Source organism: Podarcis muralis, chromosome 2 (genome assembly GCF_964188315.1).
Source record: "Podarcis muralis chromosome 2, rPodMur119.hap1.1, whole genome shotgun sequence".
Taxonomy (NCBI): domain Eukaryota; kingdom Metazoa; phylum Chordata; class Lepidosauria; order Squamata; family Lacertidae; genus Podarcis; species Podarcis muralis.
Window position 1 is genome coordinate 103775079 of NC_135656.1, and position 18053 is coordinate 103793131.

The 18053-nt window shown below is 45.7% G+C and overlaps 1 protein-coding gene across 2 annotated transcripts in view; it reads left to right on the plus strand.

Moving 5' to 3' along the window:
* Window positions 1–10334: 10334 nt before the first annotated feature.
* Window positions 10335–18053, plus strand: part of ARIH2 (ariadne RBR E3 ubiquitin protein ligase 2) — a 37923-nt gene continuing 30204 nt past the window's right edge. The window contains exon 1 of one of the 2 annotated variants that reach the window (XM_028719620.2): window positions 10335–10414. The gene's annotated coding sequence lies outside the window, so the exon portion shown is untranslated. The other variant, XM_028719621.2, reaches the window with a different exon arrangement.

The window sequence follows — 18053 nt, forward strand, 5'->3', positions numbered from 1 at the left end:
TTCGATGGAGCTTTTCAAACCCGTTACTTGCTGCTGAACAGAGCAAATGACAATCCACAGAAATCCCAAATTGCCGTTTGTTGTGCTTCAGCTTTAAACAGCAGGCGTTTGTAGAAAAAGCTCTGGGGCAGGGGTCAGCAACCTTTTTCAGCCATGGGCCGGTCCATTGTCCCTCAGACCATGTGGTGGGCCAGACTATATTTTGAAGAAAAGAAAAAAAAAGAACGAATTCCTATGCCCTACAAATAACCCAGAGATGCATTTTAAATAAAAGCACACATTCTACTCATGTAAAAACACCAGGCAGGCCCCACAAATAACCGAGAGATGCATTTTAAATAAAAGAACACACTCTACTCATGTAAAAACATTCTGATTCCTGGACAGTCTGTGGGCTGGATTGAGAAGGTGATTGGGCTGCATCTGGCCCACGGGCCTTAGGTTGCCCACCCCTGCTCTGGGGAAGAAGAAGAAGAAGAAGAAGAAGAAGAAGAAGAAGAAGAAGAAGAAGAAGGCAATAGGACATGAAGCAGACCGGTTCCTGGAAAGTGTGGGGCAAAAGGTAAATGTGGATCAGCCCTCAGTTGCAGAGCAAATGCTTTTGCATGCAGGAAGGTACCAGGTCTGATTGAAGAGGAGGCCGTTCCTTCTCTTCTTTGCTCCTGCCATGGAGACAGGGCAATGGACAGGGCAATGAAGAGGCAGCAGTGGCAAGTGGGCATAGCAAGTTGAAGAGGCTCAAGAGGTCGTCCTTAAGGCTTTGGCAAGTGCCCAACAATGCTTTGTAATCTTGTGAAAACTGGGAACTCTTTTCCTTATACTCCCAATATTTGTTTTACAGTGGTACCTTGGGTTACAGACGCTTCAGGTTACAGACTCTGCTAACCCAGAAATAGTACCTCAGGTTAAGAACTTTACCTCAGGATGAGAACAGAAATCGCACGGCAGCGGCGGGAGGCCCCATTAGCTAAAGTGGTACCTCAGGTTAAGAACAGTTTCAGGTTAAGGTTAAGTTCTTAACCCGAGGTACCACTGTATTTTATTTGGAAAGCATATACCCTCCCCAACCCTTCCAGGGCATCTGAGTTACTCAGAACAGCTTACAATAACTAAAAACAAAGCAATCCCATAAAATAAACGAAACAGCCTAAAAAGGGAGGCATGCTCAGTACATGAAAAGACTTCAGAAATGAAGCTCTGCAAGGCAAATGTTTGCTGGAATGGAAAACTTTTAAACAGTTGGCAGAAAACAGGAATTTTTCAGGCTGCACAGCAAGGTTCTGGTTTGTAAAGCTGACTGCATATTTTATCTCCTCCAGGGAGTCTTTTCCTTCCTCATTTCCATTGGTGCCAGCTGTCCCTGCATCACAAAATATTCCTATAATATTTTATGCAACTTTAATTTGCACGGCTTAACAGAACACATGCATATCATTTGCCTGTTGCATTTATTGTGTTGGTATCTGCTGTTCCACAAAGGAGTCTAGGACGACAAAAAATCTGTTCCTTCAAAAATGGGGTAGATTAGAGATACTAGACAGCATCTTAAAAAGCAGAGACATCACCTTGCCGACAAAGGTCTGTATAGTTAAAGCTATGGTTTTCCCAGTAGTGATGTATGGAAGTGAGAGTCGGACCATAAAGAAGGCTGATCGCCGAAGAATTGATGCTTTGGAATTATGGTGCTGGAGGAGACTCTTGAGAGTCCCCTGGACTGCAAGAAGATCAAACATATCCATCCTGAAGGAAATCAGCCCTGAGTGCTCACTGGAAGGACAGATCCTGAAGCTGAGGCTCCAATACTTTGGCCACCTCATGAGAAGAGAAGACTCCCTGGAAAAGACCCTGATGTTGGGAAAGATGGAGGGCACAAGGAGAAGGGGACGACAGAGGACAAGATGGTTGGACAGTGTTCTTGAAGGTACCAGCATGAGTTTGACCAAACTGTGGGAGGCAGTGGAAGACAGGAGTAACTGGCGTGCTCTGGTCTATGGGGTCACGAAGAGTCGGACACGACTAAACGACTAAACAACAACAGAGATACTAGCTAGGCTAGCATTCCCTCCAGGTGCCCTACAGATGTTCTAGACTCCAATTCCCATCAGCCCCTGCTACATGGCTAGCAGTCAGGGATGATGGGAGTTGTAGTCCAACAACAGCTGGAAAGCACCGTACTGTGAAAGGCTGATAAAAGGCAATTAGATCAATGTAAATGCAAAATAAGAGGACACTGACTCCATTTCTGTTGGATTATCATGCATCTAATATCATTTCAGTTTTATGTCCTGACAATGCTCTGCTTTAACTTCTGATGTAAATTGCCAGTTGTGCGGAAATACAGTCCATAAATGTTGTAGCTAAAATGATTGAAAATAAGTACCGTATAGTTTCCTCTGGGATCATAGCTATAGCCATGCTAGGAGGATGTGGCAAGTCTATGAACTACGGTATGTATTTTTGGCTAGAAGAGGTACATAGAAAAGATATGTGGATATTTATGCTGAAGGGCCTCTTATTGGCAGATAAGGAACATTGTAGTTGGCACCTGTTGGGGAATAAATTATAGAGTGGGAACCAAGGCCAGCCCGAAACTTTTTGCTGGATGCTATCAGAGCAGTGAATGTCCTGGTTCAATGCATCTCCAGCTAAAAGGATCAGGAGCTGATCCTTTGTCCCTAGAGAACCACTGGGAGTAAAGCCCTGGGAGGCCTTTCTCTACATTGCGCCATCAGGAATCATATGCATAGAACGGGCCTTTTCTGTGGTGGCCCCCTGGCTTTGGAACTCCCTGCCCTAGTCTGCAATGTTGTCATTTCGATGGCAGACCAAAACATGGTGTGTGTCTTTTCTTTATACAGTTTTACGGATATTGAATATGTTGCTGGTGTTCGGTGGAGATATGTATAATATGCTGTAGTTTTTATGTTTTTTAATTGGGATTTTTTTATTACTGCCCTATTTTAATGACAGTGTTGTTCCCTTGTCTGTGATCTTCAGATTAAGTGTGGGATATAAATAATAATAAACAAACAGACAGACAGACACCACTGCCTAGATCAACCTTAACCAACTTGGACGGCAATTCCCTGCAGCTCCAGCTGACTGGGTTGATGGGCATTGTAGTCCAAAATATGTGGAGGCCTAGACAGACGGATAGTGGGACCTGGTTGGCAGAAAGCAGCGCTCGATGGTCTCTGTTTTAGCTTTTTCAAAGGTGCGAGTGCTTCATTTCAGCATGGCCCCAGAACTTACAAAACATGCTCAGCCATGGAACGTCTGCACAGAGAAACGCACTTAATTTCTAAGATTGTTCTCATGGACATTTATCACTTTATAACAGGAGAGATGCCAGGCCTCAAGCTGAAAGCCGCAAACTTAGACCGGGAGGTTCTGTGCCTCAATAAATCACACAGAGAGATGTATTGTTCAGCAGTAAAGGAAAGGCACTTTGTACGTGCTTAGAAATTATTTATTTTATCCCCCCTGCCCTGTTGAAAAACGCAGGAAGAGACACAATGCTCTTTAAGCCTTGCTTCCAAAAACAAGATTAGCAGCTGTAGGGCTCTCCTCTAACTGTTCTAAAATTTATCTCGTCCCAATCACATTGGGAGTTGGTAGCAGCAGGAGGAATCTACATGTGGGGGGCAAGGCCCCTTCTGCTTTCTCCACTTTCGGTGGATTTCCAGGAAATGCTCTTCCAGGCAGCTGATGCTGTTGCAACTCACAGCCTACAAGTCAGGAAGAAAAAGCTCCTTTCCAAGCACCAGGTTGAGCTTCTTACTAATGGTGGCTTTTTCCACCGGTTTAGTAAACTGCTGCAACCAAAAGGCAACCGAGAAATATTTTCAAAACACCACACTTTGAACAGATTGATTAGACACAAAAGAGGATAGAAACTCTGGAATCTTTTATAGTTTGTTTCTTAAAAGCTTTTTTAAAAAAAGTTGAATATATTTCAAAAAAACATTATCTAGTTGAGGGTTGGTTGTTTTTGTTTTTTTGCTTTTCTGCTGAGATTCCTTCTTCCTGCACCCATTAAAAGGTGCAAGAGTCCCGTTAGCCTTTCAGGGCCGGTCCTACCATTAGGAAGGTGGCAATAATGGCAGCCTCTCCGGCAGTTTTTCCACAACTAATTCACCACCTCCCTAGTTCTAGTCAACTTTACCCCAAAATTGTCATTTTCCTAACCGCACAGTCTTTTTCTCTTTTTAAGGTAGATTTGTTGCACTAGGGCAGGGGTCTGCAACCCGCGGCTCCGGAGCTGCATGTGGCTCTTTTACACCTTTGCCGCGGCTCCGGGGCAGATACTAGCAAGGGGAGGAGGCGCATTGTGCGCCCCGACACTCCCCACTGTGGCAGACGCTGTACTGGCTGTGACGTCGCATGGGGGCAGTGCGTGCGTTAGTCACGCACCGTCCCGATGTCACCTTCCCGCCTGCTGTCAGATCGCGGCTCCGGAGATATATTTGTTTTAAATGTCGCAATGGTTTTGCGGCTTCCAGTTTTTTCCCCTTTGGAAACGGGTCCAAGTGGCTCTTTTTGTCTTAAAGGTTGCAGACCCCCTGCACTAGGGCAATGAGGTAAATCGGTAACAGCTACAAGATGGTTGAGGAATTCAGTTTCAAGAGTCAAAACTGGGGGAATGGTGCATCCAAAATACTATGCAAACGGTTAATGCTGTAGCACAGAATCATGTCATATACTGAGGCAGTCCCCTTATTTGAGTTTTCAACTGTGAGCGTGTTTTAACTATTAGATCAGCCAGTGTGAGGTGTTATGCTGCCGCCTGCCTCAGAGCCAGTCTGTAAATATTAGTCGGATACAAATTCATGTAAATATGTTTCAGTAACATAAGTATTACACACCTCTCTTGTACATTCAATCTGACAAGCGCAAGTACAGCCCATAAAAGTCATATGTTATTATTAAACTTTACAAGCAAGTGTTGTGTGGTTTTTCTAGGGAAAAAAGAAGTATTAAAAGGGGGCAACTTCTGCACAACTCTTTAAAGTACAGTGGTACCTCGGGTTAAGAACTTAATTCGTTCTGGAGGTCCGTTCTTAACCTGAAACTGTTCTTAACTTGAAGCACCACTTTAGCTAATGGGGCCTCCCGCTGCTGCTGCGCCGCCAGAGCATGATTTCTGTTCTCATCCTGAAGCAAAGTTCTTAACCTGAAGCACTATTTCTGGGTTAGCGGAGTCTGTAACCTGAAGCTTCTGTAACCTGAAGCTTCTGTAACCCGAAGCGTCTGTAACCTGAGGTACCACTGTATAATTACTACACACACACAAACTCCCAACACTGTTGGGAGAGAGTGGCTGTTATGCTCATGTCCGGCTGACGGACTTCTTGTGGGCATCTGGTTGACTGAAGCCTTATTTACCTAGGGATCCATCAGCCACGCCATCCCCGGACCTTGGAGGGAACAAAAGTACCAGGAAAGCAAAATCTTCTTTGGAGAAAAAGAGTTTATTGAAATCTGTCCACAGAAACATTCTGTACACAGAGACAACCAGTTGGATAGCTCCTGAAAATACACTGGCTGTAAAGAAATACGCATCTACAGACTTCTTATACTCTTCTGAACACTCTCCCCCCTCCCATACCTTCTCAAATTATTCCCTTACATAGCACATCTATATTGCTTGCTAAACACATTTTATTGCTTGCTAAACATTCCCTCCCCTCTCCTTCGTACACGTGTCTTTTCTCATCTTTGCATTAGTAAGCATAAGGAAGGAAAAGGGGGGCCTCTTTAGCAGGCCTGGTTTAAATTTGCAGACATCAGCTATAATGTTTTTGCAAGCTAACAGGGTAGGAAATGGACTTTTGACCTGCCAGCCAAATTTAGTAGGTCTGGTTAGATGACCACTGTGAGAACAGGATACTAACTAGACTCCAGCCTCAGCCAGCAGGGCTCTTTTTATGTAAAGCTGTATTTTAAAAAATGAATACACTCCACCATGTGGCGGAAGCAGAAAGTGCAGAGAAAATGTGGTATCTGAATCCGGCATACCGCCCTCATTTGCATGTTGGATAGAATCACACTTTTTGGGGAGGAAATAAACGTAGCACTATGGAGATCCTTCCATTGCCGCTTAGTTAATGGAGTGATTGCCTCTCTCCTTCGTCTGTATGCTTTTCTGGGGGGTGGGATGTCTCCAGACTCCCCCACCGAGGTGGTTGTGGGGCAGAGCAGAAGGAAGTGGAAGCCCCATGGCACTAGCAAAGGTCCTTGCACAGGCTTCCACTAGTGCAGGCATAGGCAAACTTGGCCCTCCAGATGTTTTGGGACTACAACTCCCATCATCCCTAGCTAACAGGACCAGTGGTCAGGGATGATGGGAGTTGTAGTCCAAAAACATCTGGAGGGCCGAGTTTGCCTATGCCTTCACTAGTGGGACCAGTTACTTGAATCTGGCCCTATGTTTTACTGCTAACTGTTGGAATAAGTTAATGAACAGAAGGTTGCCTGGGCTGTCCTTTCTTGCCAGCTAGTTACCCTCAGTAACTGCTAGATGCTGGTTTTCCCCAAACACAAGTGGCCTCAGGAGAGCAGCGGTCAACATATGCAGTCAGGGAGAAGGGTTCCCTTTCTCTTCGCAAACAGGGGAGAAGACTGAAGAGCTGAACTGTTCTGCAGAATGCTTGAAAAGGGCAAATGGCATATTCTCGCCTTTCCACCCTTTGGCTATTAGTGAATATACCAACGAAATTGGAATGGCAGGCAAAATTGTTGGATGATGTAGAATTGGCAAAAAATGACAGGGAGAATCAGGAATCAATCCGATCAGAGGTTCAAAAGAGAATGCGATAAATACAGATTGTATATTTAAAAGAACATTATAATCCTATGAAATTTTTGGCAGGCTTGGAATGACTCCTGCAAAGTTATATAAATTATGGATATTGTGGATAAACGTAAGGTAAAGGTAAAGGGACCCCTGACCATTAGGTCCAGTTGTGACAGACTCTGGGGTTGCGGCGTTCATCTCGCTTTATTGGCCGAGGGAACCGGCGTACAGCTTCTGGGTCATGTGGCCAGCATGACTAAGCCGCTTCTGGCGAACCAGAGCAGCCCACGGAAGCACCGTTTACCTTCCCACCGGAGCGGTACCTATTTATCTACTTGCACTTTGATGTGCTTTCGAATTGCTAGGTTGGCAGGAGCTGGGACCGAGCAACGGGAGCTCACCCTGTCGCGGGGATTCGAACCGCTGACCTTCTGATCAGCAAGTCCTAGGCTCTGTGGTTTAACCCACAGCGCCACCTGCGTAAGGTAGATAATAAATAATATGCAGTTGATAAAGAAAACTTGGAACCCGTGATGGGGAGAGCGGAAGTCATTATAGGTGGAAGGAATATTTTATATATAGAAATGTTTTCTTTCATGTATGTTATTTGTTTTGTTATACTGTTGACTGGTGATATTAAAATCAATTTAGAAGGGGGAAAAGTACAAATAGTCAAATCATGGGTGGCTGAAATCACACCCAGAAGGAGAAGTGTTGGGCTACCCGTAGGACCTAAGACTTGTCCAAGTACAGTGGTACCTTGGGTTAAGAACTTAATTCGTTCTGGAGGTCTGTTCTTAACCTGAAACTGTTCTTAACCTGAAGCACCACTTTAGCTAATGGGGCCTCCCGCTGCTGCTGCGCCACCAGAGCACGATTTCTGTTCTCATCCTGAAGCAAAGTTCTTAACCTGAGGTACTATTTCTGGGTTAGCGGAGTCTGTAACCTGAAGCGTATGTAACCTGAAGCGTATGTAACCCGAGGTACCACTGTAATTTGCATTGGCTTAGAGCTGCAGAGCCACAGTAGCCTCTCTGCTGCCACCTGCTGGAGTTTGCTCTTGCAACGCACCAACCGTTGCCTCTGCAGCCTCTCTGCTGTCACCTGCCTGCGGTTACATTTATGTTTTTCAAATCACTCAGAGAGCTACCAGTTTATCCTGATCTGCCACCTGCTACCTATGTTAGAGAGAGAGAAAGAAAGGGTGCAAATGAGTGACAATTCAAAGTAAGCTTGATAAGGAAAGTGCAGCAGGTAGTCAAGAGATCAGAAACAAGGCTGTTGTACCAGCTCAGTGTTAACGCAAACAGATGTCTTAAATAGTAGCTTTCAAACTTCCTGACTTTTCATGGATTTGTCAGCTGAGAATCTTCTGCAGAAGATTCCAAGGCAAATCCTACTGTCTTAGTTAGTGGAGGGGGGCCAGGCAGGCGCACAAGTGTAACTATAGTTTGCATAAACTAACCCCGTGCTCTGGAATACACTACACTCTCCTCAGACGAAGCGATGAAGATGGTGGATCAGCCATTTAAACGGTGGGTAGCACACGTCAAAAGCACATGGCTTTCTCCCTAAGGATTCTGGGAACTGTAGTTTACCCCTCACAGAGCTATAATTCCCAGTATCCTGAGCAAAATGCGGTTCCCAGGATTCCTGGGGGAAGGAAGCAATAATAATAATAATAATAATAATAATAATAATAATAATAATAATAATAATTTTATTATATATACTCCACCATTCTGGCTGAGTGTAATAATAAAACATCAAACATTAAAAAACTTCCTGATACAGGGCTGCCTTCTGTTCCCAATGAGTTTTGCCTATTATTGCACTCAGGGCACATACAGTGTTACCTTGGTTTACGAACTTAATCCATTCTGGAAGTCTTTTCTTAAACCAAAGCGTTCTTAAACCAAGGTGCACTTTCCCACAGCAGCGGGGGACTCAATTTACACATGGAACGCACTCAACAGGAAGCGGAACATGTTCTGCTTCCAAGGCAAAGTTCCCAAACCAAAACACCTACTTCAGGGTTTGCAGCGTTCTTAATCCAAGTTGTCCATAAACTAAGCTGTTCTTAAACCAAGGTACCACTGTATTCCCAAAGGGCCTTTAAGGCAGTTAACAGGTTCTGTTGAGGTCTGGATCAAATTAAACCTTTTCAATGTGCTGCTGAAGTACAGTGTGGATATTATAATGTTCTGGGTTGCAGGGGAAGTATCTAGGGTGAGATCTGGGGGGACAGGCATGGGATACAGTCCTTTGCACGGGTTCTTGGGAGAGGGGTTGACAACTTTTCCCCCTGACAGCCCCTGTCACTGTGCCAGTAAAGGCAGCTTGATCTCTGCAGGTACCGGTATTAAGAACATAGGAAGCTGCCTTATACTGAGCCAGGCCATCGATCCATCTCGCTCAGCGTCATATACCAATGTTATATATTTGATGTTAGCTGCCCTGAGCCCAGTTTCGGCTGGGGAGGGAGGGATATAAATAAAAGATTATTATTAAACGGCCTCGGTCTAGTATATCTGAAGGAGCGTCTCCACCCCCATCGTTCTACCCGGACACTGAGGTCCAGCACCGAGGGCCTTCTGGCGGTTCCCTCACTGCGAGAAGCCAAGTTACAGGGAACCAGGCAGAGGGCCTTCTCGGCAATGGTGCCCTCCCTGTGGAACGCCCTTCCACCAGATGTCAAAGAAAACAACAACTACCAGACTTTTAGAAGACATCTGAAGGCAGTCCTGTTTAGGGAAGCTTTTAATGTTTGATGTATTACAGTATTTTAGTATTTTTTTGGAAGCCGCCCAGAGTGGCTGGGGAAGCCCAGCCAGATGGGCGGGGTATAAATTATTAATTATTATTATTATTATTATTATTAACTAGTGGTAGCCAACATTGTGTGTGCTCCAGATGTTGCTGGACTACAATTCCCATCAATCCCAGCCAGCCAATGGCCAGGAATGATATGTGATGTCGTCCAGTGAGAGGAAGGCACCAAGTTAGCTGCCCTGGTCTACCCTGACTGGTGGTGGCTCTCCAGAATTTCAGACACAGAGTTATAATCTAGTCCTTCCTGGGACCGTCTGCACACGAAACAGATCCTTAGCCATTGAGCTGGCCATCCCCCTCCCCCTCCCACGCCAGTCAAATAAAGATGCATAAATTTCAGGCATTTAGGATATTATTATTATTATTATTTTAAAACTCTTGTTCTTCAGCCAAAAGAGTCTCGCCAGAGCAGCTTACAAATCACTAAAAGGGAAATGGCAGCGGTGGGAATTGCAGAATTGGTGGCTCTCCCATGTTCGCAATTCGTGGAGGATGAGACCAATTTATCACGAGGAAAAATTGGGCGAGTGGAGAAAGCGCCCTCCCCCTCAACCACCCACGCTAATGGTTCAGCCCACGGACACCCCCCTCCAGACTTCGCACAACGGCTCGTTCCCGCCTTTAGTGTTTTTTAAATCCCCTGAGGGGCGCTCCTACGTCACGGACGCTCGGCTCCGCCCCCGCCCCCTTCTTCCCCGGCGGCGGAAGTGACGCCAGGCCGGAGGCCGGGGCTTCCGGTGCGCAGGCCACAGTGGCCCGGCTACCAATGGAGGAGCCCGCGGGGAGGTGATTTTCCTTCTTCTTCTTCTTCTGCTTCTCCTCCCCATTTCCCTCTCCCTCCCCGGCTCTCTTCCGGCGGCCCCCTCGCCTCGCTCGCTGCCGCTGCGGGAGCTGCTTTCCCCCGAGTCCGCGGCCGCTGCGGCCTCTACGCCGCCTTCCTCGCACTCTGGGTGAGCGCAGAGGAGGAGGAGGAGGAGCGGGGGGTGGTGGTGAGCCGGGCCTTGTTTACATGGAAGGGGAGGGCGAGCGGGGAGAGGTTCCGCCTTCCTTTGGGCGAGGGGGGGGGGAGGCTGAGGGTGAGTTTCAGGGCTTGGGGTGCGGGGTTTTTTGGGGGGGGCTCCTTTCCCGTTAGACCCACAAGGGGTGGGAACCAGCAAGGGGGTCCCGGCGCTCTCCCCACTGCCACAGGCAGGCGGGTGGGTGGGTGGGGGGAAATGTTGGGGGCGAAACCTTCTCCCACCCCCGCCTTTGAGACCAGCCCACTTGGCCCTGCCAGCTTCATCATATTTCAATGCTGTATTTTAATCTTGTTTTTAAGTTGTATTCATTCAACTTGTTTTTATTACTGCTTGTTAGCTGCCCTTGGCTGGGGAGGGCGGGGTATAAATAAAAATTATTATTATTATCAGAAGAATGTCGGCTATGCGCTCGGGCGCTTCCTGAGCCTCCCTAGAGAAAGGGGAAATGGGGAGGGGGATGGTGGGAGAGGTCCGTTGTAGGTTATTGATGCCGGAGCTGCCTCTTTGTCCATGCACTGTGTTCCTTCCCACCACCACTCGCATGCGAAATGATTTACACCCCCCCTCCCTGCACCTGCCTCGGCATCAGAGTGGCTGCTCTAGCGTTAGGTATTTCTGCAAGTGGGTGCTAAACGTTTTAAGTTGGCCTCCCTCAACCTACCATCCTCACCCACGTGTGTCCAAAACATCTGGGATGGCACCAGGCGGGAGTAGGCTGAAGCTTAAGTAGTGCCACCTGCGTGTGAGTCCGCGTACAGGTTGTGCAAATACAGTGGTACCTCGGGTTAAGTACTTAATTCCTTCCAGAGGTTCATTCTTAACCTGAAACTGTTCTTAACCTGAAGCACCACTTTAGCTAATGGGGCCTCCTGCTGCTGCCGCGCCGCAGGAGCACGATTTCTGTTCTCATCCTGAAGCAAAGTTCTTAACCTGAGGTACTATTTCTGGGTTAGCGGAGTGTGTAACCTGAAGCGTATGTAACCTGAAACGTATGTAACCCAAGGTACCACTGTAATATCTTTTGGAAGGAAGCAAAATGTGTGTATTGCAGAAGACATACAGTCTACATTTAACTGTTCATAAGATGGGGAAGGGTATCACCACAGAGTATTTAGCAACGGACGGGGGGTCTGTGCGGAAATGTATTTAACTTTTACGTTTTGTATGTACAGGTAGCATTTGCGGTGTGGTACAGAAGGCACTTCTAAGTGGAAGCTTTTGGCTAGGCAGGTTTGAATGTGTGAGCTTCGCTTCTTGAGCATAGTTAACTGCCGTACAGACGTCTTTGTCAACTTCAACTAAGTCTGTGGTCCCAGCCATATTTGCATAATTTGCTGGGATTTGGGTAGTTAAGGGATAGGTTGCTACCGAGCAGGCTGCTTTGCTTTGCTTTTGTTATGTTACGTGGTCCCTGTTCTGAAAGGAATACTCTTGATTTAGTGAGGAGTTATATTACAGAGCGGAGTGGGGGGTGGGAGGAGAGAATCTGTGGGTTTCCAGGTGTTACTGGTCTTCCACTCCCATAATCCCTGGACATTGGCCATGCTGGCTGGAAATGATGGGAGCTGAAGTCCAGCATCATTTGGAGAGTCACAGGTTCACTGTTTCTTCTCAAGAGTCATGTAATTATTTGCTTCTGGTTGAAATTTTCCCTTGTGTGTGGATATTACTTAAAGTAGCTTTGGACTAAGGCTCGTAATTGTAGCAAATTATTTCTGGTTATATATAGTACAGTGGTGCCTCACAAGACGAAATTAATCCGTTCCGCGAGTCTCTTCGTCTTGCAGTTTTTTCGTCTTGCGAAGCACAGCTATTAGCGGCTTAGCGGCTATTAACGGCTTAGCGGATTTAAGAAAAAGGAAACAAACTTGCAAGAACTCGCAAGACGTTTCGTCTTGCGAAGCAAGCCCATAGGGAAATTCGTCTTGCGGAACGACTCAAAAAACGGAAAACTCTTTCGTCTAGCGAGTTTTTCGTCTTGCGAGGCATTCGTCTTGCGGGGCACCACTGTATTCAAGGGTAGTTCTGTCTCCTGAAGGCATTGTATAATATTCTTTTAAAACTGGGCATTTCATACTGTAGATAAGTGCTCAACACAAATTTCGTACATTCTCCATGATACATTGAGCTGATCTTGCATGTCAGAGCTGTGTCAAAACATCCAAAAGACCAGTCACCTTTCAAAAAACGAAGTTTCTCTGTAGTTGTTTCACTATGCGAGTCAAGTTGTTGTAGCAAAATAATTACAGTAGTCTTAATGTCCATTAGGACATGGCATACCTAGGTTTGGGAACAGATATTGAACTACTGTTACCCATGTGTATAATAGATGGTCCAATTCATGTCACAGTACAGCTTGCCTAAGACAACTGAATCCAGTACAGAGTTAATCAGTTCCTAGTGGCTACTGTTGACAGTAATGAAAACAAACAGGTGCAGAACAAGAGACTGATTTGGAGCAGGGGGAAGTGTCTGATCCCAGAATTCAGATGTGAGTGTATTGGGCATCCTTCTCCAACCTGGTGCCCTCCAGATGTTTAGTATTACATCAGGTTAGAGAATGCTGGTACAGGCAGCCCCTGATTTGTGTGGGAGTTGTGTTCCTGGCCCCTGTGTGCCTCAGGGGAGTGCACATAAGCCTGTTCTGCCCTCTTCTGGGTCCAAAACAACCCCTGTGCCAGTGGTCACACATCAATTGAATGTGTGCTAAATAGTTGCCACCTGTATTGGCCACCTGTGTCCCCTTACACTGTGTTGACTGTCTTTCATGTAAATAAACATTGGCTATAATTTTTAGTAGAATCCTGTGGAACCTATAAAATCTGTAGAATCCTGGAAATTGACCAATTAATTCTTATTTTATTTATTTAAGACTTTTATTCACTTCCCTTTAGCCACAAAGGCTCTTAGAGCAATTGACTTAACCAATGATAAGATGATGCCTTCCCTAAGGTTTGTAGTATAAAAAGACATGGCATATGAGGAAAAAAGAATGTGAGAGAGAAGGGAAAGCAAACTCCAGCACAAAGCTCTTATAATGCACTTACATGGTTCTGTCTGTGAAGATTCTGGATGTCCAGGAGAGCAGCAACTTCTTGCCTATGCCAGCTGTCTTGCCCTTGATAAAGAGAAGTCCTTCCCCCAGGAAGCACTCTTCCCCACCCAGCTCAGATGTGGGAGCAGAGCAGGCGACAGTGTCCACGCCAAAAGATATGGATGGCACACAGTTCCTCAAGAAGCTGACTTAATGGCATTGGAATCTTCACATGAGAGGGCTTGATGCAGCCACCATCCTCTCTTGCCAAAGGCGGTGGCAGTTCTGGCTGCCTTGGCCTCAACAAACAACAATCCCACCTTGGCAGTACCTGTCTCCCAGATCAGATCTGGAAGCGGAGCAGCAGGAGACAGTGTCCAGGCCAAGAGGACGGGAGCTGTTCCTGCCACACCATCCCAAAGACTACAAAGACAATGTGGTTGCTGTAGTCGTGTATGGGTAGCACTTTGCAGTACTTCAGGCATCTTAAATGTATTACCATTCCAAGGATCAGGGCACTATATGAACATAATGAGTTTTTATACAACAGAATTTTATTCACTAACAAAGGATTGAAAGAGGCTTGGATTCTGAAGGGAGAAAGCATCCAAATATTATTTTACTAGAAAATGAGGATTGTTGAGGATTGTATTAAATACTTGTTCTCCCATGTAACTGACCTTCCCACATAATGTTTCCATGTTGACTAGTTCCTCTGGCAGTTGCTCTAATTTTTTTCAGAGTGCCTGCCTCTGGAAAGCATATGTAAGTTGGCCTTTTTAGTAGTGTGTTAAAATTTCAGGTATAGTATTGTCGTTGTTGTATGCTCTAGACAAAAAAAATAAAAAATAAAAATCAATATTCTACGACAGCATGAAGCCTGAATAGAAATTTCTCTCATGTTTCCCCTTTATATTCCATTAGTTTATACCAGGGGTGGCCAACTCCCAAGAGACTGCGATCTACTCGCAGGATTAAAAACTGGCAGTGATCAGGGCGAAGTTGTTGAGCTTTTTTTTTTACGGAGGAAGAAAGCCCCGTGTTTTTGGGAAAAAGAAAGAGGAACAGCCACTCGCCAACGGATCGCTTGGGAGTACAGTGGTACCTTGGGTTACATACGCTTCAGGTTACAGACTCAGCTAACCAAGAAATAGTACCTCGGGTTAATAACTTTGCTTCAGGATGAGAACAGAAATCGTGCTCTGGCGGCGTGGCGGCAGCAGGAAGCCCCATTAGCTAAAGTGGTGCTTCAGGTTAAGAACAGTTTCAGGTTAAGAACGGACCTCCGGAACGAATTAAGTTCTTAACCCGAGGTACCACTGTATATTCTTTCTGTGGCTCCCCTCTGGGGAAATGTGCTCCGAGCCTCAGAAGCCCAGTTATGTCACCCCTTGCCTGCAGAGCTGGCAGCCCCTCACCCATTTTCAAACACTTCCCCTTGTGGAGTTTTCCCTCAGCCTCCCCATCTCTCCTCACCCTTGGCCAGCCCCAGGGGCACCATTTGTCTGGGGACCTTGTAGCCAGAGCTGCTGCAACAAACAGCCACTCCAGCCTTTGGAAGGCAGAGATGCGAGAGGGCATCAGAGGAGGGATGGGAGGAAAGAGGGATGGAGGCCAGTGTTGCCTGCGGCACCCCTGACCATCATTCAAAGCACCCCTGGGTGCCACAATAGACTGGTTGAAAACCACTGCTGTAACTAATGATTGCGAGTGATACTAAAACCTAGTAATTCTCCATTTTCTCTTGCTTTCTGACAAATATCTACTGCCACAGAGAAAGAGTAACATATGTGTTTGATGTTATGCTGTTCTCCTATGTGTAGTTCTTACCTATGTGTAGTTCTTTAGCCTTAAGCCATGGGTGGGGAACTAGCAGTGGGTAGAACAACAAGTGCAAATGTTAGGTCTGTACAGTAGGCCATGCTCTCCCTCTGCCTGGGGGGAGTCCTGAGGACCAGATAGGGATGCCTGGAGGGCTGCATTCGTTCCCTAAGCCTGAGGTTCCCCACCCCTGCCTTTAAACAGAACTAGTTATTCCTTAAAGGCTAGGCGAGAAACAGATCTGTGCTTTTAAAAAAAGAATATTGTAGAGCTGGGGAAAGTTCAGAAGAGGACAACCAAGATCAAGGGGCTGGCGCAACGCTACTATAATGAAAGGTTACATACAACCTTTGGGGCTTCTTTAGGAAAGAGGTGTACAAATCAGACACAATGTGTAGTCTTTCCCCCTCTTTCATTACGCTAGAGTCCCCAGATTAATCTCGGCAGCTAAATGGTGGAAGATTCCAGGCAGGCAAAAGGAAGAACGACTTCACACCACGCAGTTAAACTGTGGAATCAGCTGCCACAAGATGTAGTGAAAGGGGGAAAGCTTTAAAGGGGGATTAAACTAATTTATGGAAGATAAGGCTATGTGTAGCTACTAAGGATGATGGCGGTGCACTGCCTCCAGTCTTGAAGGCAGTACAGTGGTACCTCGGGTTAAGTACTTAATTCGTTCCAGGGGTCCGTTCTTAACCTGAAACTGTTCCTAACCTGAAGCACCACTTTAGGTAATGGGGCCTCTTGCTGCCGCCACTGCCACCGGAGCACGATTTCTGTTCTCATCCTGAAACAAAGTTCTTAACCTGAGGTACTATTTCTGGGTTAGCGGAGTCTGTAACATGAAGCGTATGTAACCTGAAGCATATGTAACCCGAGGTACCACTCTATGCCTTTGAACGCCATTTGCTGGGGTCACAGGCAGTGGGGTGCTTTTGCACTAATGTGCTGCTTATGAGATTCCCATAGGTGCCTGGCTGGTCATGCTGAGAACAAAGCTAGGCTAGATGGGCCTTTTGACCTCATCCACTAAGGCCGTTCTTAGGTCATTATGGGGTATGTGTGTGGACTTTTCCCTCTCCACCTTTCTCACATGGAGTAAGTCGCCAGTTTTATGCCTAGGTAGGTATATGAGGATAACCCCATAGGGCATGGGTAGGCGAACTAAGGCCCGGGGGCTGGATGCGGCTCAATTGCCTTCTAAATCCGGCCCACAGATGGTCCAGGAATCAGTGTGTTTTTACATGAGTAGAATGTGTCCTTTTATTTAAAATGTATCTCTGGGTTATTTGTGGGGCGTAGGAATTTGTTCATATTTTTTTCCAAAATATAGTCCGGCCCCCCACAAGGTCTGAGGGACAGTGGACTGGCCCCCTGCTGAAAAGGTTTGCTGGCCCCTGCCATAGGGAATTGATTGATGGTTGTTGTAATAATGGGGGCGGAAAAGAGAAGGAACTTGGATGAGTGGGAGTGAGGAAGGGGACTGATAATCTCCTTAGTACTGTTTGCAAGACTGATATAAAGGATTTGGCTGTGGCACATTTTGAGGGTACTTGAACAAATTTGTGGTCGTTTAGCATTTATCTTTTGATCTTCATTCTCTTAAGCTGAAGGAAACTGGCTGAGCTCAGGACAGGGCAAATCAAATGCATGTTGGAGTGACCGCAATACCTACCTAACATACTATAAAATTAAGGGATGGGAAATACTATGAGTTAACTGGGATTTTTCTCCCCATGATTTGCATTCTGGAATTTTATAGTTATATTTCTCACAGTTACTGGCTAATATACAGTTGTGAATTTGAAAGAATAATTAAAATAGAGGTGTAAAATAATGTGTGTGTGGTGGACTAGCTTTTATTTAGGCAAATATAATAGAATATTACTGCCTTGTATAGGAAAGTCCCTGCTATGGTTTTATCGTCAGATGGGTGCATTATGTTCTCCAGTGTAACTTGTTAAGTTGCCTTGAGGATTATTGTGGATCAGAAGCCAAGAAGTAATATGGAGTTTAGAGAGTCTCTGGAAGCAATCATAAGGACATTTTCCTGGTCTAATTGAAATAGCTGATATTTATTTCCAAGTAAACATGCATAGAATCAGATTGTGTTTGATATTTGACTGTGTTTTCCTGCAGCTAAGCGGGTTATTTTTTTATGGATGTAAACCAACTCTGAGACTGGAGCTGAGTGTATACTCCACTAGACCAGTCTCAGAGAAGTGTAGTATTTAATTCTGGCCTATTTTATGCACCTTAATCAGTAATTCTGATTTACTTATTGTGTTGATCAGAAGATGTAGGTTGCAGCTTGCTAAAGCCGTGATTTGCTCATTTTGCTGACGAGCTCTTTAGAGAATGCTCCTAGTCATGGTTGCTAGCAGTAATCAAATGTAAATAGACGAGTAAGTAAGTAAATAACGATGTAGATAGAATTCTGCCTTTAACTATTCTGATATCTCCTAAGGATTAGTGTGCTTTTAAATAGATAATATTAGGGGCTAAGCCTGGGTCTGCATTAGTTGCTTTGCTAATAATTTCCTGCCTTCTG